The following is a 23,814-nucleotide window of genomic DNA, read 5'->3' on the forward strand; positions in this document are numbered from 1 at the left end:
TGGTCCTGCAAAGGTTTATAATCCTCAGAGTTCAACTGTGATGCTCCCAGAACAAGTGTGTTTCCACTTGCTGAAAAGTAACTGGCAAGACACATGAAATCTCCAGTGATCTGTAGATGAAGTCACTCATATCTGTGCAACTTCAGACCCAGCAATGGCCTCAGTGCCTGCACAGCCATCCAAGGTCACAGCTCATGAAAAGAGTATTTCCAGCTGTTGTCTTGTTACAGGTTGTCATGATAACTGTGGTGAATATTAGGGCTAATCAAAAATGAACTAAAAGCAGCTCAGAAAAATCCCTCTGAAGACTTCCCAGAAGCATAAATAATATGATAGTCCCAAATAATGGATGGAAGTACTGTGCATATGACACTGGCCTTCCTATATGCGGCAGTGATACATTTTAGTGTTGCTATCATACCGCAAAGAAAATACTGCAAGTGATTTGAGGCAGGAAACCTATTCAAAGAAAATAACACATGGCCTTGGCCTGACAAGCTTTTAGCTGGCAGAAGTTAAATCAATACCTTTCCATTTACCATATGTCTGATACTATTTCACAGGGGAGATTATGTAAATTTTTTTCCAGCACTGAAGTCACTATTTTCCTCATCACCCAGCTGGGTATCCTTAGCTTATTCCTGACCTTTTCTTTCTCCCCCAAGGGCTACCCATTCTCACATGCTGTCTGCTGTTTTGGGCTAGGATAGCATGTTGTACTGTGTGGCTCTCTCAAGGGCACTCAAAGTGATACCATCCAGCTTCTCAGAGGGGTTGTAGCCTAGTCTTCTTGTGTCTCATTTTTCTCTGCATGATACCTCTTGCATTCAATGGTTCAGGTGAGTTGTGTTGTGCCTCCAACACAACTGAGTGTGGTTAGACATAAGATCTCATTAAAACTGTATGAAAAAAGGCATAACATTTAATTTCTTCTGTGCAAAGAGGAGTCGACTCACATGGTGCTTTGGTTTTTAGTGGTGGTCAAAGCTTTAGGGTTTTTTTCTAACACCCTTGTGAAATGAATGCCAAAAACTGAGGTATGTTTGAGTCAACAAGGGAACTGAATATTTTTTGAAAGAATATCCAAATCTGAGAATCTGGCTGGTGTCTGGGCACTTTAAGGACACAGTGGTTCAGCTGTAAAGAGTAAAATAAATCCACTGGCACTGGGCAATTCACTTACATTTGCAGAGGGTCTGTCATATTCTGTGAGCATTATATTATGTTCTCAAGGAATCATATTCAGGAATTAACCTAACTTTTGACTTCTACCTTCAAATTTAAATGAACCAGTAAAAATTCTATTCACTTGTCTTGACTGTTAGAGGCATGGTCTGGTCCTCCTTGGTTGATAATATGTTTGTTTGCTTTCAGTTGATAACCAGAATTATGTTGCTGCCAGAAAATATACATCTGCCAAGCATGCTGTACTTATTCATGCTCTGTTTTCATCTGCCAAAGTTTGTGGGCATGCTCTGACCTTACATAAGTGGGTTCTCTTACCTTCTGTGAGATCCCCTATGGCCTGAGAAGGGCCACTCTGGAGGGTTGTACCAGAGTTGGTGTCATTACTAAGCTTTCCAGTGAAAAGGATTTCACCATTTCTGCTCTCCTCTTCAAGCTGAAAATCTTGTGGTCCTTTACAAGCTCCACCACTGTGCTCATGGGTAACAATCCTCTTCACCACAGAGACTCTTTTCCTCCTCCAAAACTTTGCAAGTTAATGCAGTTCAAATGACTAAAGAGGACAAGTTGTAGCTGTGCTTTCATTCTCAATGTTTCTACTCAAAGTAAGTGCTACAAGGAACAGAAGTTATTTGTCATTAGGATGGACCAGCTATCAGGTTGGTCAGACTATACAAAACTGGAAAAAACCAGGGTTTTCTTGAGCCACTGTTCAAGCCATATTTGCCAAAATGTTTACCAGATTCTTGACCTCTCCACTGAACCTGAGTGGTTTCTTGAAAGTCTGAAATGACTGATGTGGAATTTGGTGGGTTCTTTTATGGGTTAACCCAAGCACAGATGAAACTTGGCTGTTGCAGCTGAGTTCTGCTTTGACATTTGTTGGGAGTGAAACCACACAGTCTCCAACAGATGGAGAAGGTTTACATGACCCCTTCCAGTCAAGCCAGACGAGTTCCATGCAGGTCTATAAAGGATCCCATAATTCACATGTCTTTATTTTTTTTATTAGTGGAGTAGCACCCAGAGATGATGAGGTCAGTACCTAGGAAAAGGATAGGGTTTAGGAAGTAGTGTTATTACACTAGCAAGGGGGGAAAAGGTAAAAAATGGACAAAGATTTAAAAACCCCACTACTTAAAAGTACAAGATACCTTTAAGCATAAATATTCACTCGTGTAACAAAACACACCCGTGTCTGACACAGAAACACTAAACCGGCCATTTGGTTCTGCCTGAACATACTGAAGAAAGGACTAAAACTAATAAAAGACAGGCATGTTTCTCACTTCACCCCAAAGGAAAGCTCCATCCCAGAATCCCTTGGGGAGATGAACACTGAAGGTGAGTTATTCAGGTCTCAGGGTGGGGAGGGAAAGTAAGCAGTGATAACATGATATGAATTGCTCTCCTGCTGCATGGGAAATAGGGGACCTGCTCTTTAGCCACTGGCCAAGACTCTACCACTACACTGAGAAGTGAAGATTTATGATTATTCTAACTTGTATTTTGGTGCAACACTCCCCCTTCAAGATTCAAAGCAAGCACTCAGACTCACCCAATGTGAGGTTTCTCCAACAGATGTGCATCTGTTGCTATGATCACCTCTTGGGTGCTTTTATGTTCTTACTATGCATGTCTTCCACCCACCACCAAGCTAGAAGACATGACACAGGGACACATGTCCCCCCTTGTGTTTTCCAGGGATCCTACTCTGCCAGAAGAAGTCCTCAGTTTTTTTTTGCTAAGCTCTAAGATGGATCAGTGAGGAGTTATTTACTCAAAGAGGTACTTCAGTGAATGAGGGCTGCATCACCAATACAGTACATGGAATCTGTACTAAAAACAATGGAAATAGTCCAGAGGATGGACTAACAACCATAGAAATGATGGGGCATTCATGTTGGTGTGAAAGATTTATAGCAGCCAGAGATAAAAAGTGTCAGAGAAATCTAAATTAGTAGCATGTACAAAGACTGTAGCATGGGATGAATTAGCCAAGCATTGCGTATAGCTCATTTTGATATATTTATAGCTGGGAAATCTTCCATAGTCCTGCCATCCCCAAAGAAAGTCAGTCCTGCACTTACTTTACCCATGCTGTTCTGTACACACATTTGTCACCTTCTTGCACTCATCCCTAGTTTTCATGCCAGCTTCTCACATAATCTTCTGTACTCTCCACTCATCCTTCTTGCTTTAAGCCTCTTAAACAAATGGATTCAAAAATTAAAAACTAAAAATTTTAAAATGAATTAAAAAATAATTATCAAATGTTATTACTGGTAATCACTGTTGAAAGATAATTGCCCTTCTAACATTTTGAAAGTGAGGACCCTATTCTGGATGAGTAACGCCTCCGGTCCTATCAGGTTATTGATGCAAAAGAGCTCCAGCTCCACTAGGGAATGGTCTCTATTCCCCCAAATGGGAATGGGATGGGCAGAGCAATTTGTCACTTACATGCCTCTAAAAGCTACAGATCATTAATAGCATAGAAAGCAAAGAACTCCACCTCAAAAAGTAAGCAGTGCAGGCTCTGTAGTATGAAGTCCGAATCAATAGCAGAAATGAAACCTACTGTTGTTCTTTGACAGTGGATTATTCTGGCTAATTATTTGTGCATTGACCCTTTCCACTGGAATCCTTCCAGCTCAAGTGCTTATGAACAGGCAGCTCTTACCAGTGCTAAACCCAGGGCAAAACAGAGGTGTTTTGGTATTTTGAAAAATACCTCTGTCAAGATATCCAAAGTGATCTGTACCTGTCTCCTTTCTCAGACTCATGAAGTGGAAAATGATCATGATTTAGCAATATTTGGTGGTGTCACTGGTGCAGTGATTTGGAAAATCATTAAACTGGACACCTGACAGGGAAATATTAACAAGTAGGCCAAACCCAAGGGAGTTCTGAAGTTGTTTTTTTTTTTGCTTCAATGTCTTACCTTTTGTTTTGGTCTTTAGTTTTCTGCTGTGTTGAAAAAATGCATCTGAAGGGAAGTTACAGCTCTGCTCACCAAGGGAGGTTTAGGAGAAGAACATTTTAAGAAGTTTCCTGTCTCTTCCCATTCACCCAACTTTTGATCCACTCTCCAGGCAGAATGCGGGAGGCATAGGAGAAAAACCCTGGAGTTATAGAGCCAAAAAAAAAAATCTGTGCATGAATTTTATTAACTCCCAGGTGAAGAAAACTTTTGGCAAACACAATCAGATCATAAACTTGAATGTCACAGTTCTCTCTACAAGCATGCACTTGTACACATGCACACATAAACCGGGGACAGGATGGATAATTCCAAATGTAAGACTGGGAAAGGGAGGGGGATAGCTTCTGAAGGATAGATACTCATAAAAAAAGTGATTCTTGCTCTATTTGTACATGAATCCGGTAACGTTGTAAGTCCACTCTCAATCCCATGTTTTAGCTGCAGGCCTGAATTGGAACATGGGAATTGGGCATGAAAGATATCTAAGTGATGGAGTCACAGAGAAACGGTTGGCATCTTATCACACATGCTGAGGGGGTGTCAGCCAGTAAATTATTCTTGGTTCAGGCCATATATAGGCTTAATTAAACTTGGATTCCACATGTGAATCCAGTCATTTTTATTCTGGGCTATGATGATGGTTTAACCGAGATGCCAAATGTTCATAAAAACTTCCTACCAAAAATGGGAGGAGTAGAGAGGCTCATTATTCTCCAAAAATGGATATTTGGGTCCAAGCAGATGGATTAATCTAGCACAGTAGTTTCTAGTGTGGTATGAGTTGGCCAACTTGGAAAGCTTGGCTTTCAGGGTGAGCAGAAAACTTCCAAGACATGAAGACAAGCGGCATTCTTAGGAATGCTTTACAACCATAGTTGTGCTTTAATGCTATCAGCAAGTCAATAAAGGGAACCATAAATGAATCCAGACAGTTTGCTAAAGTAAGTACATTTCTAGCTCACTTCTTGCCTTCATTTTCTCCTGCCATTTCCTTCTCGGCTACTCTGTGTTCTCATTTTCAATTTTTTAAAATCAATTTATGTTGTTTGTTATATGTTTATTAAGGCTTAGTAATATTCATATATCAGGTTGACTGTATGTTTATTATTCTAACATCTGTGTATTTATTATGGGAAAATCTATCTTTATGAACTTGCACTATATCCAATAAAAACAATATGGGGGAAAAAAAGGAATTGTACAGCTGGAAACAATTTGGAGGGGGAAAATGAGTTGGAATTAGATTATTTTAAATATGATACAGAGCAGGGTACACACTTCACCAACGGAAAGGCAGTAATTATCTTTGTCATAGCAGTAGGTGCTATGATTGGTTTAGGCACTTGTCAGCTACGGGGAACCTCAATTGCACAGTGGCTTTTGGACCTAATGTGGAAAAATTTAGGGTTTTTTGTTGTATAGCATGGGCCCAGACAACAATGCCCTTTGAGCATTCAAGCAACTGAGGAGAAATAAATTTGTTTTCAGTAATTTGAACTGGATTTCTCTGTTGGTGCTAGGATATAGTAAAAAACCTTCCGGTGTGAGGGGTGGCTTCTCAGGGCATGGGATCAGCTTTCAGCTCCTAGTACAGCAGGCTGTCTGGGATGCCAGGAGAGAGGTGCACAGGATGCATTCAATCGGCTGCAGTCTGTACTAAGGATGTGTGCAGCTCCAGAAGATGATGCAGGACCAGTACAAACAATATCTTTATTGCTCATGTAGCCAACTTGGAGTGACTGCTGATGTCCACTTCCCAAGATGCCATGTGGAGTCATTGCATTTGCACGTTTGATTTAGCTAAACTACAAATACCATGGCAAATTTAATGATCTGTGGCTTAAGCAAGCATAAGCTCTTAATAGAAGCACAGTGGTGCATAACAAGATGTATATTTCTCGGTTATTTGGAGAGGGAGAGTTTTCTCATTATTAGCCTGAATTAAAAAAACCCCAAAACAACAAGGCATGCATGATGAACCACCACCCCTAGCATCTAGGTAACTGGCTGGCAGGTAGAGGCAGGCAGTAAAGAGGTAAAACCCCCCAAATCTGTGGACTTCCTCTGCATGCTCATTTTGCAGGAAATATTTAACACCCTGCAAACAGTCATTGTAAAGCCTTCTCTTAAAATGTCCCAAACAGCTCCTTTATTTTCACAACTGGCATGCTGTTGCTGCAAGGAGAAACTAAAATATCTTTAACCTTAAGAATGTCCAATCTATTTGTTCTCACTTATTAGCTATATATTACTGCTGAAGGATTTTGGTATGTCAGTGACTATCCCACAAGTTGCCTTACAGAGGTAGACAGGCCATGCTGGAGCAAAGCTGAGCTGTTCCACCCAAAGCCCTGCATGCTGCTCCGAGTAGTGAGAAAAGTCCTCAAAGGCAGGCTGCCTTAGCAGAACAGTTTCCTCAGTGCACCTCATCACAACTGAAAGCTAAACACGGGGGAAAAGGTGTGATAATGTAGTAGTTAAAAGGCAAAGTGTGTGAGAGGGCATTTCAGTTTGTATTATCATCTTTGGGGGAAATTGAGGACTTGATTCAAACAGTTCATACTTTCTTACTGTAGAAGGGGGGCAAGCTTTTTACTATCACAAGTAACAAAGTAAGACAGTAACCTAAACCAGAATAAGAAAATAAACCCTCCCAGCTGGCGGTAGCTGAGGTTGTGAAGGAGCAGTAAAATGTTATGAAACCACTAAGGTGCTAGGAATTTGTATTTTTTTAGCTGAGGAGACAGGCTATTGTGGGAGTGGTAGGTTCAGACTCTTAATGTCTGTCACTTGGATGTTTTTAGAAAAAGAAAAATATCTTCTTTTTTAAGAAAGTACTGCTATTTTAAAGAAACATCCTATTTTGACAGGATGGAGGATTCCCAGCTTGGTGAGTCAATTTGAACATTTGTGGGTGATAATTTCTCTGTGCTTTAAAAATTTCTTAGATGCCAGAACCTCAGGGAGGCCTTAGTAATGTTTTCAAAACACATTGTCAATCATAGAGGAAAAGAAAAACATAAATGGACAGTACCATTTGTAAATTATGAGCTGACAGAAATAAATTTTGTTTGACTTAACTAGAAAAACTGTCACTTTGCTACATTCATTTTATAATCTTTATTTTTTTGTGTCCCTATAAAAGAAATAAAAGCATATATAGTCTGCAGCATATAATAATTTCCAGCCATGAAGAGACAGACTTTTATATATCTCAATTTATCTTCTCCACTTCCTAGTCTTTTTTGTAAGGTTTTACTGTTTAGTTCAAGTATAGCTCAATTGTGTTTTCTCTTCCCTCAAGGGTCATGAGTGTGAAGAATAGTATAAATTCTCTTAAATGAAAATATTCTTGTTGCCATTTAAATACTTACCTATTTGGCAGCAGACTTTCTTTAAAAGGCAGATATCCTTATTCCAAACACAGCACTAATATGGTAATATAATTACTTGGTGAACTGTGTGTGGCTTGCAGCTGGATGAGGAATGGTGGTTATCGATCTGAATGAAGTCTGGATTTTCCATCTTAAGGAAAGGTCTTCTGATTCATTCCATTCCATATAAAAATGAAGATTTTCTTGGAACAGGTGCTTTTCTGTAGACATTTTCAAATTTAAATACATTAACATACCAGACTGGGAGCAACTCCATTTTTGTTGTCAGAGCACTTAATTTTAACTTTGTTCCATGCATTGATGTAAATTAATGCCAAGAACTGTAACTGGGGAGACTCAAGTCTCTGGATCTCCTCAACTCTGCTCTCACATGCTTCCATGGGTATGCTGGAATGTAAGGTTCCACAACGCTGCACATCATATAGCACGACACGCTGTCTTCCTGTGACCTTAAACCTCAGATCTCCTGAAAAACCGATGGACTGACATGGGGAAGGGGTTCAAAACGAAATGGACCTTTTTTATTGTATGGAATCGCTCCATTTAAGTGTCAGTATGGAAAAGAAACATTTAGGGAGGGGGGAGGGGAGGGATGGGTACTCACAGGTTTTGGCATTTGATCATCCTACTGCATACTTAGGTGTAGTGGAAAAGGAATAGGTACCTGTGATGGGGCCTTGGGTCTGTGATGATAATTTCCTGCTCTGCACCGGCCAGAACAAAAGTTCTCCTTTTCTCTTTTAGCTTTGTCTGTAGCTATTCAGGGTAACTTTTTCCATATTACTTTTCTGGTTTCCCTTGGGATGAGTCAGTCAGAAGTCCTGTGGAAAAGATAGTATGCAAATTCTAGGCTATGATTTAGTTGAATACTGTACCAAAGTTTGGACACAGGGCTAACTTTGCATAGAAGCTTTAAGCTTGGCCTTTCCTTACTTCCAAGTGCTTCCAAGGAACATTAATGTTCATTTAGTGTCATTTTTTTCACATTACTTTTTAATAAAATTGCTGAGTACAAATGTTCCATAGCATGCTGACTCATGAGTTACTTCAGCATCCCAGTCCTATTGGTCAATGGCTTACAACATAATGCATGCTTAAACCAGGAAGACAAATGACATTAAAAGTCAAATAAAGTGGTGCTGGGCTTAATCCAAAAGGGCAGGGGCCAAATTCTTGTCCTATTGCTGTCAGTAGAAATTTTGCCACTGGTTTCACCAGAGCCACTAAAAAGTCTCCTGGCTTTTGATTATGAGCAGAAGTTGAAAGTGAAACTGAATTTCATAGAGGGACTCAGCTAAAACCCAATTAGTTAAACAGAAATCAACCATATGACATTTGACTTTTTAAGTACAGAGCAACTCTGCAAACAGGCAGGTGCTGCCAAACCTTGCCACTGCAGGGGAAGTTCTTTATGGAGGATGACAGGGAGTACAGGACAGCACCTGCTGGTATGTGATCCTGTAATAACTTGGGGTTCTAATGACTTTGGAGATTCCCTGGGCTTTACTACTGCGGTTAAGTGTGTTGTCAAAATCTCTTCCCTAGAATTACAGATGATAGGTTTGGTCATCCAGTCCAACCTCTACATCAAGCAGGCCAGGCTAAACATACCATTAGACTTCAGAGTTACATATGTAGCAGCATCCCTCCCTTTTCTCCTCTGTTCTTAGGGATAGGTTCTGTTTGGTAAACCATCTGTTTCTAAACTGAAAAGCTTCAAGTGCAGAGAGAGGCATGTAAAAACATTACAAAAAACACAGCATTTTTTATCTGCACATTTTGGTTTGTAAACAAATATTTTAGCATTCAGGATTAGATCACTGATCCATGTAGTTTGCCATCATGCCTCCAGTCACCAGCAATTTCTTTTCCTAATGAAGTGGCTGGTGTATTGCAAAATATTACATCTGACAAATACCTCGTTTTCTAATTGACAAAATTTCCTTCGTGCGTATCCTGTCTGACCTTTTAGCATTGGATTAAATTGTGCATGACTATAGTTTATTTCTTACTGATGTTCATACTGTGAAGTACAATATTATTGTTACTGATAGAAGAGGCAAATTTAAAAAAAGAAATGAAGCAAGCAAGAAAGAGGACTCTATAATCTATTATTTGGAGGCTTGAGAAAGTGAATCTAGCATTGTAGTTCTAAGGTAGTCATTCCCTCAGGATTCAAACTGGCCACAGACTCCAGCCATGCTTTTTTTACCCAATACGTGTTTAAACCCTCCATTGTAAGCGCTACTAAAGAGGCTTTGAAAGTGTTTCATTTTAAAGGCAGAACCAAGTGGTTTGCAGAATATAGAAGTCATAGCGAAAGACAGCATGCAAGATCAAGCTGAGGATGGGTCCTTCTGCCCATCCCAGATCCACTTGGAGTGCACCTAGGAGACAGACTACTTTTAGCCACAAGTGTAATTTCTTCCTATGTATAATGCTCTCTCCACAACTCCAGTTCTGGGATTGTGTGAGAAAGATGATTCCTAAGACTTAGCTGGTGTCAGTTAAATGGGCTTGAATTACTGAGGTGTCTTTTTGGTTTGCTCTCACCCCAGAAAGATCACTGATGCACTGAGAGAAGGCACTGCTATCTCTAGATAGAAGCTCAACAGACATGCACTGAACTGCTGTAGACCTTACAGCTCTTTCCAGGTTGCTAAAACAAAAAAAATTTACTCGTGGATCATGACTTATTTTTACCTGTTCACTCATTTCTTCACCAAAATGTGGAGACTCATTTTCTGTCTGATTCAGCCTCCAGCCATCCTGTTCAGAAGAGATCTCCATTTTAAGTCCCATCAGACATGCTCAGTGCAACCTTGCATTTTCTGAGGGGAATGGCACAAGAGATAGTAGTGGTTTCTCTCTGCTGCTGAATTAAAGGATTTCAGACAACAAAGGCAGAAAAATGAGGAGCCCCTTCCTCACTTCTTTTCTTTGGCCCAGTTTCACATCACACAGCTCCAGGCATTTGCATGAGATGTCTGAGATAGGAACCTAGTCAGGCTGTATTCCTTGTATGGTCAAAGAACAGGGAGAAATGCTTCCAGAGGGTGATTTGGATCTTGACTGCACAACAGTCCCTGTTTCCTATCCTGGGAGTTTAGACTCCCCAAATACCTAATTTCTCTTTGTGTTTGGAATTTTTCCATCTCTATGTATGTTTCTCAGGGGAGCATGTGGTCCTTTCAGAAAGGCATACCTGCTTGCCCCACACAGCAGACATGGAAACTTGATCTTTATTTAAAGTCCTACCTATTCTTAGTACTCAATCACTAGTAGTACCTGCAAAAGTTGTCTTATCTGAGGACTTTCAGACAGATAGTAAAAAAAAAATAAATGCTGCAACCACAGGCGTAGCTCCACCACTGCTCTTTGGAAATTTAAGAAGTGGGAGTCCGAAATTACCACCAGATGGTGCACCTATTTAGCAAGTGACAGAGACATGTTCCACAAAAAATGGAAGCCACAGTCTCCAGCAACCCACCAAGTAGCTTCCCCAGCTGTTTATTCTCAGTTTGATATAAATTGAATGTGTTTGAAACATGGAACTGCTGGTCGTACTATCCTGTTTTAATACGGAGTATGTTTTCAATCTTTGTGATGGAAGCCTTTCAACTGCCTGCCTAGGGATGTGAGGAAGTGGGAAAGAGTATAGCAGACCTATAAATGCACGTGAAGGGAGAGGAAAGAAAAAGGGATGGGCCAGAAGCAGGAAAAATTGGTAATGGTGAAGGGCAATGACAGGATCCAAAATCAGATGTGGCCAGCACAGAGCACCTGTGCATTGCTGTTTCTGTAAGATGAGGCAGTTCTGTCTATCAGTGGTGGGTACTTGTCAGTGCATTTCTGAAGGATATTCTTGATGTCTAAGTCAATAGTTTGGAAACTTGCTAACACCAGTATCTCAGGCAGAAACAGACAGGGTATTTCAATAAGTGCACAGCAAAGGTGGTGAACTTTCCTAAACAGTCAGGTGGGTTTTATACTCTGACTGCTTCTCATTCCTAAGCATTTGGGTCCTCCACGCTCAGAGAAGGATTAGCACAATTCAACAAGCATGTATTTTCTGCCATATTTGTCACAATGACAAAAGACCATGTGATTCTTTCAGCTAGATTTTCTGGACATCAATATATTATCATGTGTAGCACATGAGCAGGTGTCTATTCCCATTCTACTATTCTACTTCTTGCTTTAAAGAAAATTCTAAAGTAATAACTAGGTTCCTGGCAATCCTATTTCATGAACATCACAAAACAGAAGAAAGTACTGTGTCTCATTCCTTTGCTTATGTGGGTCTTTTACTGCTTTCTGGTGTTTTGGTGTGTTTAAAATGATGCCATAAATAGAATTTAGTCTGTTGCTAAGAATGATTAATTAGAAAGATTGTTCTTTTAGTTACAACTTCACCAGTGAAAATGAAGTGAAAATTTCCTGAGTGAAAACATTTGAATATATTTTAACTTGAGAAGTATTCATGCAGAAAGGATAAAATAATTTTTCATTCTCTGAGTCTAAGCTGAGAGGAAGGCATCATATTGAGAAGCTCAATACCATTCCCTTCCTATTATTTTCACATACCTTGTGTCTCCTAGTTCAATGTAGGAGCAATCATTTTATGGTGAAAGCGTGAACCAGGAGATAATGGACTTGTTCTCTGCTCCCAGCTGTGCCTTCTCTTGTGACCCTGGTCAAGTCACTTCATATCTCACTCTCTGGAAAGTAAAAATTACTATGAAGAATTGAAATTATTGGGGACTAACCTCCACTCAAACATTTGGGATGTATCTTCAAACAAAACTGGTTGCTGTTAAAGTCTTCTTATACAAAGAGGAAAGCAAAGGACAGAAATGTAATGGAAGAATTTGGTCTTCTAAAAAGTGAGTCCTGGCCTGAAAAAAACCATAATGAAAAATCTCAGTAGAAGAGGTCTGGTAGGATTATTAGCTTAGTTTGCAGAAGAAGGAAGTTTGGAAACCTTAGGTAACTGTCCACTCAAATTTCATGAAGAGAAAACACTGAACTGATGTTCAGTACTTACACGTAAAATAAAAGAGAGCGAATAAAGCCCACAGGGAGAGTAAATCCTCGTTACTTATTGTATGTGTGCTGTGATTCTTTGAGTAAATCTTCCTGTCTTGAGTTCCCTCTTTTTCTAGCTACTGGTGCACTGTGACATCGTGACACCAGAGATGGGGCGTTAGAATTTTTCCCTCTTTCCCTTCCTTTCTCCTTGCTGTCTCCCATTTTCCTTCACTTCAGCAGTTCAGTAGTGTTGAAACCAAGTTCCCTTCCCTTTTGTTTGCTTTTCCCTTGTCTACTGCTCAACCATGTTGATTATTACAGACACTGTAGTATTAACTATAGTGTAAATAGAAGCTCTGAGCAGGAGATTTAGCTGGGTTTTCCCTGCCCTCTTACGCAACTGAAGGTTCTGCAGTGCCCCCTTCTTGTTTGTTTTCAGGGATTAGTGGCAATATTCCACATACTACTGACCTAATGAAGCATAAGCTTCACTCAGAGAAAGCATGACACTGTTTTTTGGGAGACTGTTTTTTGTTTTTTGAAATACTGTGCTAGTAGGGATGGGCATGGAAAGTTTGAAAGGTGGCAGCCTACCCTCAGAGCTGAGTGGCAGGAAGATTGCTGATGGGGTTTTGCCCATCATGAAAGCACTTCCATGAATACTGTTTTCTTCTTGAAGTTGGATTCAAAGTGTATGCATGGAACACCTCATACAGCAGCATGTGCATGCTGTCAGTTTGTGTTAACCAGAGGAACATGACATCATGTGATAGACAAAAACACTACTTGGTACCATATAGCCTGATCCAAAACTTTTCACGTGAAACATTTGTTTTGTTTTGGTTTTAAGACATTTGCCTTTCTAGCTGGTCTGTTTTAATTAGAGCTCAACCTGAACCACAAACGATAGATTTGAACTTTCCCAGAGTTCAGCCGTGTTCAGATCTGGCTTTTGGTTTGGCCCATCACAAAGACAAGGGTCAGCTCCAAAGTTCAGATCTGGAAATAAGCTGCTGCAAAATGGGGGGCTGGAAAGATTATTTAGTGAGACCCACATCTTGCTTTAATGGGGGATTTGCAGTAGAGACACTTGCTAGTGGTTTTTAGAAGCAGTTTTACATGAGCAGCTTCTGGAATACTGGAATTAATACCAATCTATCTATTGAAATACTCACGTACAGCAGAAAGGGTCTTGCTCCTTGTTTCCTGGTCATAAAGCCTGGATCCTGGTCTGAAGCTGGAGTACCTTAAAAACCTAGAAATTTTTCTTCTTGTCTTTGTTTAAAACTCATCATTCATTTCTAGGATATAGTGTTTAAAAACAGTTGACTGTGGGCTAGAAATTTGATCTTTTTATTCTTATAACATTTAGCTTTTTCAGCAGGTAACCTGCAGGGTTGTTATGGTATCTGCCATTTGTCAATCTCTTGCAGGTGTGGATCAGCGTTTTAGGGAGGGCTCGCTCAGTACGTGGCAAGACACACGCTTAACACAACATAAATAATAAACAGCAACCACTTGTCTACTAGATCAGATAACCCAACCCAGTGGTGTTAGCTGGACAGGCTCACATTAAACATTGATTCAGTATCTCTCATGAGTCCTGAGAAGATTCAGATAACCCTTCCCTGTTTATATGAATCTTGTAACTTCCCAACTCTTGTCAGGACCAGAAACTCCAGAGCTGAAAAAAAAAAGACTTTGCTCTTGTGATGCTTCCAAACTAATTTTGCAAACCAGAGAGGTTTGGATCAGAATCTAAACTTAGTGTATTTATCCAAACTTCTCTGAGCTCTTTAGTCTTTTAAATCTCTTTCATATGTGTGATTTGTGCTGTGTCTTACTCCCCGGGGTTGCAAACGTGACTACCAGACAAGGACCCTTTAAATGCCAAGAAGGGTGGACATCATCACTTGACCATGTCTCTCCTCCCAGCAAGATGTACAGGCAAGTCAAACGTATCAGAAAGGTGAATGCAGCCACACAAGCAGTGTGAAAGAGCATTTGGAAAACATTTGAGCAAATTCAAAAGCAAGTCTCAACCCAGCCCTTCCACCAGAACTTTCTCATTTGCTCTCCACAGCCTCTGAGCTCAGAGAGAGGACTGCAGGGTTTACTGCCCAACCCTTTGCCCTGAGCCCAGGAGATGTGACCTCTGAGCAGAGTTAGCAGAGCACAGGCCGGGGGTCTGCCAGTCCAGCCCCTCTGCTGCAGCCACCAGGGAAGGGCTGGGTGGGGTGGGCTAAAGCCAGAGAGGCACATCTGCTGCCATGGGAGATATCCAGAGTGGGAACATCCTGAACAGCCCCATAACACTCGCTATTGTCTCCCCTGGCCAAACTCTGCCTTGCCAAGAATGCACCAAACACATGAAAGCCCCCACACCTACAGGATGTGTCACCTGTGACAGTGCAAGTGACTTGCTTGTGGAATTTGACATACTGAGTTGGTTCTCTAAGGTATCCTGCCAGGCACTGGAAACCATGCCAGGAATTTATGTGAGCCACAGATTTGTAGGACAACCTTAATACAGAATTATCCTCCAAGAAACAATCCAACAGCCATTCCCAGCAAATGCAGCAAGAATGTCTCTGCTATGTTCCTGTGCAGAATTCTTACAGAAGACAACATTCTGGTATAATATTTGATGCAAATTATTTTTCCTTTTTTTGGTCAAACTTAAGTCGTTTGTCTATGTCTATACACTTTTTAAGAAGAAGGCAGAGTCACCAGACAAGAAAGCATAACAATCTCTGTGCCTGGAAAGTGCTGTCCTAGGCATACAGGAGCTGTTTCTCCATGACCAGCAGCCTGAAATGCTTTTCAGAGCTCCCAGTCTGGCTGTCACCATTTCTCAGTTTGGGCAATATGTCCTCCATATTCAGTGCTCTTACCACGAAATGTTGTGTAGAACAAGGTCATTAATTCATAGTTATTTCACGTAATGCTCGTCTTGTGTTACTGTTGCAGTGAGAACTAAAATGTCAGTGGTTATTCCATTTCATTATATTTGTCTGGATTTAGATTGGAAATCTGAAAGATAATTTAAATAAATATATATATATATATTAGACCCTTCATAGATCACCTATATGCCTAGTGTATGTGATTCAGTTTAATAAAAGATACTGCTGCTCTTCATAAATCGTGCTTTAGAAATGTCATGACTAAGTAGAATTAGTACTTTATATAAACTCATGTTAATTCTGTACTTGATAGAACCAAGTTAAATGATACTGAAAAAAAACCCTAGAAAAAAACACTAGAAGAAGTTATATTATGTTCAGTAGAATGTCTTTTTTCTAATCAGTGAAACCAACAAAGTCATCTCCTGGCTTTTCATGTAAAGAAATCTTTCTTCCCCAGTCAGAATATTTTAAGGGTGGGCTCTGCTTTTCTAAAACCACCATGTCCCCCCAGCAATTACACTTAGATGATTGCTGCCAGCACAGTTGGAAAGACTCACTGTGCAGGAAAATCTGGCTTAACTCTGATGGGATAAGTTTAGACTCTCCCTTTCTTTGCATTTTGTACTGCCAGTTTCGGGGCTTCCCCATGCAGCTTGATACCTTCTGGGAGTCTGGCTTTTTTGGTTTCTAATTCTCTCAGTGCTTGGCGAGGCTGGATTTTTGTGTCAGCCACATGGAAAATGCTATGTGGAAGAACATCTAAAAGACAGGCTTTTAGAGCCAACACCCTGTTGCAGATTTAGCTCTAGGTGATTAGCTCTTGCCCTATAGATGTAATTAATTTTGTATCCCATACATGTTAGGACCTAGTTTGAAAGCAGTATCTCATACCTGCTAAATGTCCTGGGCTACACTTGCTTTGTATGTGTTTCCAAAAGGAGGTTTCTAGATTTATGTTTCTATATCTCTATCTATCTATCTATCTATCTATCTATCTATCTATCTATCTATCTATCTCAAACGTTTGTGTGGGCTAACATAAAAAGTGAGTACAGAAAAAATGTCTATGCTGACAAACAGAAGATCAAGTCTGAAGCTGCACATACCTCACTAGTAGTCAAGAAATGTTATCAATTCCAAATGGGGATGTGAAATCCCTCAAAAGCTCTCTAAAACAGCAGCAGACAGGACCTCAGCAATTCTTCTGAGAAAACTAGTTATTTTTTAGTCAGTTATTTTTTCCAAGTTAAAAGTAAAGGAAGGATGTGGATCCATGCTAAGCAGGTATGGCATGTGAGGATGTGTGTGGGTGTGAATGTAAGGAGTGGATTCCAACAGCCATGTCCTTCGGTGGCAGGCATTGGGATGCTCAGCATTGTTGGGTCAGACCTCTCTATGCTTCTGGCAGTAGATGTCCAGTTCAACACTGTATTGAACAGTGGAAGAGCAGAGCAGAGGATTTCCAGTCCCAGGACTGCTGCTCCTCTCTGGGAGGGCTCCTGTCCCACCATGCAGTTCCATGGATATTCTCCCTGGATTGAATTTGTATTTCAGTTGTTGCTTGAGAAGACTGCAACTGAGTTACTCTGTTACCTCCTCACAAAAAGAATCCAACAAGAGGACAGCTTGTTCTCTTGCATGTCCTTCTGTCCTATGGATAAATATCTTAACCTCTCCCCTGTGGAAGAGAGGTGAAAATATCTCTCTTCTCTTGCCCTCTCCAGCTGAAAGATGTATCTCCTTAGAGCAAGAACTGCCTCTTGCAGAAACAGATTTGTGTCCAACACCAATTTCATCCAGGTATCACTCAGATATTTGTAATTCAATAATTCTGGCAAAGTGGCGCTGGCCCATTCATAGGCTCTGCACAGGACACTCAGGTAATATTCATGATTTAACTAAACCACTTTAGGAAGCAAGATCAGAAATTTCATCTGCAGAATACACAGAAACCCACACACACACACTCTGGCATGCTCAGGTATAGGAGCTTGGTGCATGCAACTACCCATAATTCAGTGGACCCTTTAGAAGGTGTTATTATTTAACATGTTTCTACAGCAAAGGACAGGTATGCACAGTGATTTACAGAAGAATACGGACTTGACCTCTGCCCTTGGGGATTTGTTATCTGGGTTAGAAATGACATAAGATGATAGAGGAAAAGATGGCTCCATGCAAATGGCATTCATGCAGATTTATTTTTAGAGAGGTGCTCTTCAACACAGCACAATTATGTTAGGCCACTGAGATGATTAAAATCAGTTAATTAAAATACTGATCCAGCAAAAAGTCCACTGAGAAGGTCTGATTCTGCATGGTAGTGGATTTTTAATATTAATGAATATTATAGAAGGAAGGACAGAGTATTTGTGAAATGGGGTCCAGAGCAAAGCCAAATACAGACACAAAATCACTGAATAACTTAGATTGGTAGGATCCTACCTAAAGTACATCCATTCTGAACTGATTCACTCATGGAAGGCTCAAGCCAATAAAATCTATGCACATGAAAATCTCAGTGGTATGGTAGCCACCTGCTCTGCTCTTGTATCTCATTAAATAGAGCACAAAGTTGACTTGATAGCAAACATACTTTAAAAACGTGATTGGTAGTACCGCACTCTGTTTTCTTGTCAGGTTGAGCGTGGAGGTTTCTTTTCTGCTTGTTTTTTTTTCCTTTTGTTTTTTATTATGTGGCAGGCATATTTTCTACTTCTTAAATCAGAGTGAACAGTGTTTCCCTCGCTGAGAACCGCACAGGTACCACAGGAACCTTTAATAGGCTATATTATAGTGCAAGAGTGCTATCAAGACCAAACCTAAAAAAAGGATAAAAATATGTGCCCACATAGTTATAGATTCCCTTCCATTTTTCTTAAATATTGGACTTATTTTCCTCTGTGAAATGCCCTTTAAAAGAGAGACTGTAATGCATCGTCAAATCCTACATAAGAACTGTTGTTTACAGGTTGAGGCAGTTGAATTATTAGATTAGGATAGAATAGAATAGAATATGTAACACATCTGGTTCCTCACAGACCCATTTAATTTAAGGACACTGGTATACTTAAGAACCCAGTTTCTCTGGGATGCCTTCAGATTTCCATGCTTTCTGGCAAGGGGTGCAAAGAACTTTTTAAAACTCCAGTAGACTGCAAGATGTCTCCAGCTGAGCTTTCACATACTATGACATATCAAACCTCTTGTCATCGCTGAAAAGAAAAGGCACCAAACATTCAGCAGGGAATTATTGAGTGCCACAGTGGGACGTCAGCAGGTCCAGAAGAGAACACAAGCAGGAGACGATCTCTCTGCTCCAGCTCTTGCTTCCCACATGCTACTTCGATAGTATTAGCAGCAGCATTGTGAAAACACAGCCGGCTGTGACACACAGAGGCTGTTCTCAAAGGCACAGCGCATCTGGGAACTACCCCCTCGTGCTCCTGAAGCCATGCTCTCATGCACTCTTTAAATGTGTGCTCAGCACCATGTTCTGATTTAACTTTGACAAAAACAAGCACTGGTGCTTTGGGACCAAACCTCAATTTCCCCATTTTCTGTTAAGAATGGGATACAGTTTGCTTCTTAGGGCTGAGTTGATAAGAAATATTTGTTACGGCAAATATAGTGTTACAGTGGAGAGCACAAAAATTTCATATTTCTCTGGGCACTGCTAAACATCCTTTCAAAGATTACAGCAAACTCACTAACCTCACAGAAACTGTCCCAGAAAACTTCACCAAGGGACATGTTGCCAAAAGACAGTCAAAAACACAACACGATTATGCTCACTGGAACAGAAGTGCTGACTATTGTTTAAGGTTGCCAGGATTTAACTGAATCAATTTATGGGGTAAATTAAGTAAAAAATCCCTGTAAATCCTTGGAAGACTCATTACAGAAATCACTGTGGAAAGTACTACCAAGCCTTCAGAAAATAACCATGACATTCAAAACATGTTTGAAAAAATGTGAAAAGCAGAGGCAGAGTAAGTATCTCTTCTTAATAGACATGCTTCCAAAAGTATATAAACAGTGACAGCAAGAAGCTACCATAAGGCTCGTGTGAAATAATTCTGGCTCATGTACAGCCCATTCTAAAAGAAGATTTGACAAACCCACATGAGCAACAGAAAACAATCCAGTTGACAGAGCAATTCTAAACTGACGGCCCAGATCCTGGCACCTCCAACCATAAAAACTTAGTGGGAGCCTGGAGATGAAAAATGCTGAATAAGAGAAGAATCTGTAAATAAACCATTATGTCATATCACTACACATGCTCAGCTTTGAGATCTGCAATATTCTCTGTCCTGGCCCCGTGTAATTGAAAATAGATACCACAGACAGCCTAGGAAGAAGCTGCTGTAATCACGTGCAACCCTTGCTCTAGCTCTAGTTCAACTAAACAGACCTATATGGATGAAACAAAATTAAACAAGACTGCAGTAGAAAATCAGGGGTTTAAGGAGGAAAAATGAAATGAATAAATACTGTAAAGAGAACATTACTGAACATGAGCATCAGCAGGCTCCATAAGACTTGACCAGAAAGTCCTGCCAGTAACAGGTACTCAACCAGTACCGAATTCATTGTTCAGGAATACTTCTGAGCATAGGTGCTACAAAGGAGCCTCACAACCATGGATGGCTAAATCTTTTTTTTTTTTTTTTTGACAGAAGGCTACACAGAAATCAATGAGTCAGTAGTACTTTGTCAGTGAGTAGGAGATATAGAATAAAAGCTGATCCACTGCTCAGTGGAGTGGACACCTGAGGAGAGTGCAAACCAAGGATAATATCAAGAAGGCCAAGCATTCTTGCCTCAGATTTCACTAAACAGGTGAATGGTGAGCAGATGGTTATAAACTAATACCATCAACACAGGAATACCCTCTGAGCATTAGAGAGCAGTATTTGTCCATGTTGATTGCTTTCCAGTTAGCTGTCCCTCATCTCAGAACATTTAATGGAGCCAGTGTGCAGCTGGTAGTCCTGACAGCCACTAGTGCTGAAACCTTGAGGAGAACTCTAATTGAGAAGAATTGAAAAGACAAATGTATTGCCTTTGTCTAAAAAAAAAAAAAGAAAAGAAAAGAAAAGAAAGGAATTGTAGGACCAATCAGCTTAACTTCAGTAACTGAAAAAATATGGGAACAGACCCCTGTTTGTAAGCTCATAACTAAGAACAAGGAGATGAGTAAGAGTCAACCAGGATCTGTCAAGAACAAATCATGTTAAACCAATCTCATTTCCTTCTTTGCCCACCCAGGGCCTCAGAGGCAGAGCAGAAGCAGTTTGTACCATACATCTTGGACTTAAAGGGAGCTTTTGGCACTGCTTTATATGACATTCTCGTAAGAAAAATAAGAAGATGCCACATGGGTACAGACCATCTGGAAATCGTACTTGCAGGGTAGTTATCAAAGTGGAAGGGTGTGCTGACTAGGTTTCTTATGATCGGTACTGGGTCTGGTACCAGTCAGCATTATACTCTTGATTTGACCAAGAGAATGAGCACTCTGCATTTGTGAATTATGTAATGTTGGGAAGGACTACCAGGAAGCTGGAGGAAGTCGAGGTCAAAATTGAACATGATCACAGAGAAGTGATCCAGAAAAGAAGAAAAAAGAGCTAAAGCAAAGAAAGAAGAGGCAAATGAGAAAGGCAAATACAAAGGTCTATACGTGGGAATGATCATCTGCAGAAATACAAGATGGGAAACATCTGGTGTGAGAGCAGCTGCACAGAAGACAGCTGCAAATTGAGCAAGAGTCAAAAGTGTCCTGCTGCTGTGAAAACACCATGCTGGCAGGAATAAACAGGACTACAGCACACAAGGCATATGAAGGGCTCTTTCTGTTCAGGGCCCAAGGAGGCAAGACCTCATCTGGAGCACCCTGTCACATCTCTGCAACACCAACCAGCCAGTTGGGAGAGCAGGGGCAAGGAGCAGAGCTCTTGGGGGTGCTGGACAAGGACTGATGATGGAACACATCTGGGAAGGAGTGGAAGTCTTTACATATTTCAGGGCTGCTGCTAGAAGGAGGGAATAACTGGTTCTTGGCAGCTCTAGAGAAAGAAGCAGTGAGTTTTCACTCAGAAAGACAATTTCAGGTTAATATTAGTGAAATACATACCAGTAGGGGTCCTGAGGTACTGGACTAGACCCTGGAACCTCCTCTACTGAAGATCCTTAAGAACTGGAAGAATAAAAGCTGTTGTGAGGAACATCTGTCTTATTAGCCTATGTCAGGGTTGACAGACTAGAGACCCTCCTGTGTTTCCTGCTCTTCTGCCTTAACTTTTACTGCCTGTACAAAGGGGTTTCAGTGGCCTTTAGTTCTGACATGTAGCACTGGGTACAGAAAGTTAGAGGGACAGAAAAATTAAATTAATCCCTGCTTTTATAAACCAAGAAGCTCAAAGTTAATTACACTGAAAATGCAAATAAAGGATCTGCTACAGACAGTGAGAAAACTCCTTCTGACTTGTATTGCCCTTGGATCAAACCCAAAAAGAAGAGCCTGCACTATTTTCCTTGAGAATTGTTAATATGTGTGTTGAATAAAATACAAAATTACAAAGGAAATAAACTTGTCTGTAAAAGTCTTCATCCAACACTACTTAGGCTGCTGTTGTCTGAGTTTTAGTTTATTCATCTAGATGTATCTATTGTCTTTTGCCATAAAAAATGACTCAATCTGTCATCAGCTTACAAGACTTGTTGAAAAGGGTAGGTTTGTCAAAAAAAATTTAGTTCTGCTGTGGTTCATTTCTTTTTCCCATTGACCTAATGTTGTATTGTGTCATATAATCAATCTGGTGTCTTGTGTAAGTGCATGAAGAATTTGTTATGTTTAATGACAGTGTGTAGTACATTTTTCTATCATTGCTGATGCAAGATCTAGGAACTTACTGGCCAAACACTGTATGTTCTGCAGTTTAATATTTCAAGTTAAATTACAGTTCTAATAGCTGACATTCAGTGGCAGCCTTATTCATCTAGCTGCTGACATGAGTCATTGCAGGATGACATGTGCAATAGCAGAATTCTCATCTTGTTACTCAGAAAAATAGATGTCTTGCAAATAGCTGTGGAACAGTTAAGTCTTTTTAACCCTGTGCTCACAGCTGAATAATTGAATATGTATTTAGCCTATGTGATTCTCAGCTGATTGTAGCTCCAGGCTGAAAATACTCTGCTGAATCTGTGCATGTTCGAGTCTGGTAAGCTACAGCAATTGTGGAACTTGTAAGAATTTCCACATCAAACCATACTAAGTTTAGTGCACAGTTAGAAGTCTAAAACTTTGTCAGAAATGACATCTAAATGAGGGGTAAAATATAGGCTACTCCATGACTCCAATGACAAAAAAGGCTCCTCTCTGCCTATCTGCCAGAAGACACACACTTAAGGAACCAGTGGTCCAATGTCTGTCTGTCTGAGCAGCAGCTGCCTGCATTGCTGGCTATTAGAGCACTTTTAAAGTACAGTCCTTTGTTAGAATGCAAATGAACTCAAGAAAATGGCAGTAACTCAGATTGGCAAACCACAGACTCCTCTGATGGCCTGGCAGATGTCTAGAGGTGGCTTTGAGCACCTTCACCAAAGAAAAAAGGCTTAATCCTAATTAATACTGGCAGTCATCTCCTTTTGGAGTTATTAGATCAGACAGTTATCAGATCAGATGGTTCTTAGATCATGTTACTCATGAAAACATCCCTTCTATGTTTTGGGAATAAAGTCAGAACTGTCATCTTTGACACCAAGGCAGGCATTTCTAATAGAGAAATGGATGAATCCAAGAGTTGCAATAAAAGCTGAAGCAATGTGTTTTTCACCAAAATAAAAATCTTGACATAATTATTCTGGTCTATGTGACAGAAAACTTTGGAAGTCAGACAAGAATTTTTCTTCTGAGACAGAGACACTGAGTATATACAGCGCTAAATAACTAGATAATCAGGATATTCACTGGAAAAAGAAAAATCTAGCCCCAAAGTTGGGTCAAATCCCAAATCTGCTGCTACTTGTGTCTTCATTTCATGAACATTTCTGGAAAGACTTGTCTCCTTTTCATTACAGACCAAGAATATTTTTGAAATCTCAGAAAATTCCATAAAATGAGATTATTGTTCTCCATTAAGGTATCACAGCAATCATTACATAAATATTTTTAGCTGCCTAACAAAGATTTGCTTAGAACTGATTCCAAGTGATGACATGCTAATGGAAAGCTTTGTGTACAGCGGACATTATTTGAGCACAGAGGTTCCCCTCCCTCCCCCATCAGCAGTTCCTG

The 23,814-nt window shown here is 40.3% G+C and overlaps 1 protein-coding gene across 5 annotated transcripts in view; it reads left to right on the forward strand.

The window, feature by feature from the left end:
* WNT7B (Wnt family member 7B) overlaps positions 1-23,814 on the forward strand; it is a 94,705-nt gene that overhangs the window by 52,788 nt on the left and 18,103 nt on the right. The gene's annotated exons all lie outside the window — the stretch shown is intronic.

Source organism: Aphelocoma coerulescens, chromosome 1A, assembly GCF_041296385.1.
Source record: "Aphelocoma coerulescens isolate FSJ_1873_10779 chromosome 1A, UR_Acoe_1.0, whole genome shotgun sequence".
NCBI classification, from domain to species: Eukaryota; Metazoa; Chordata; class Aves; order Passeriformes; family Corvidae; genus Aphelocoma; species Aphelocoma coerulescens.